This window comes from Arachis stenosperma, chromosome 3, assembly GCF_014773155.1.
Source record: "Arachis stenosperma cultivar V10309 chromosome 3, arast.V10309.gnm1.PFL2, whole genome shotgun sequence".
In the NCBI taxonomy this organism is placed as follows: Eukaryota; Viridiplantae; Streptophyta; class Magnoliopsida; order Fabales; family Fabaceae; genus Arachis; species Arachis stenosperma.
The window spans coordinates 152,125,171-152,126,101 of NC_080379.1; the positions used below are offsets into that span (position 1 = coordinate 152,125,171).

Sequence of the window (931 nt, forward strand, 5' to 3'; positions counted from 1 at the left end):
GAGAAGGAGATGGCAGCCGAACCCAATAATGATAATGCAAGGAGGATGCTTGGTGATTTTACAAAACCAACGTCCAAATTTGATGGAAGAAGCATCTCCATTCCTGCCATTGGAGCCAATAACTTTGAGCTTAAGCCTCAACTAGTTGCTTTAATGCAACAGAACTGCAAGTTTTATGGACTTCCATCTGAAGATCCTTACTAGTTTTTAACTGAGTTCTTGCAGATTTGTGAGACTGTTAAGACGAATGGAGTTGATCCTGAAGTCTACAGACTCATGCTTTTCCCTTTTGCTGTAAGAGACAGAGCTAGAATATGGTTGGATTCACAACCTAAGGATAGCCTGGACTCCTGAGATAACCTGGTCACGGCTTTCTTGGATAAATTCTTTCCTCCTCAAAAGCTGAGCAAGCTTAGAGTGGATGTTCAGACCTTCAAACAAAAAGATGGTGAATCCCTCTATGAAGCTTGGGAAAGATACAAGCAGTTGACCAAAAGGTGTCCATCTGACATGTTTTAAGAATGGACCATATTAGATATATTCTATTATGGTCTATCTGAGTTTTCGAAAATGTCATTGGACCATTCTGCAGGTGGATCCCATTCACCTAAAGAAGACACCTACAGAAGCTCAAGAACTTATTGACATGGTTTGCAAATAACCAGTTCACACTTCTGAGAGGAATTCCGTGAATAATGGGACGCCTCAGAGGAAGGGAGTTCTTGAAATTGATGCTCTGAATGCCATATTGGCTCAGAAAAGTGTTGACTCAGCAAGTTAACATGATTTCTCAAAGTCTGAATGGATGGCAAAATGCATCCAACAGTACTAAAGAGGCAGCTTCTGAAGAAGCTTATGATCCTGAGAACCCTGCAATGGCAGAGGTTAAGTACATGGGTGAACCTTATGGGAACATCTATAATTCATCATG

The 931-nt window shown here is 41.0% G+C and overlaps 1 non-coding gene across 1 annotated transcript; it reads right to left on the minus strand.

The window, feature by feature from the left end:
* Positions 1-408: 408 nt before the first annotated feature.
* Positions 409-512, minus strand: LOC130971383 (small nucleolar RNA R71). Its single transcript, XR_009082605.1, has one exon. It is a non-coding gene; the product is annotated as a small nucleolar RNA R71 (small nucleolar RNA).
* Positions 513-931: the final 419 nt, after the last annotated feature.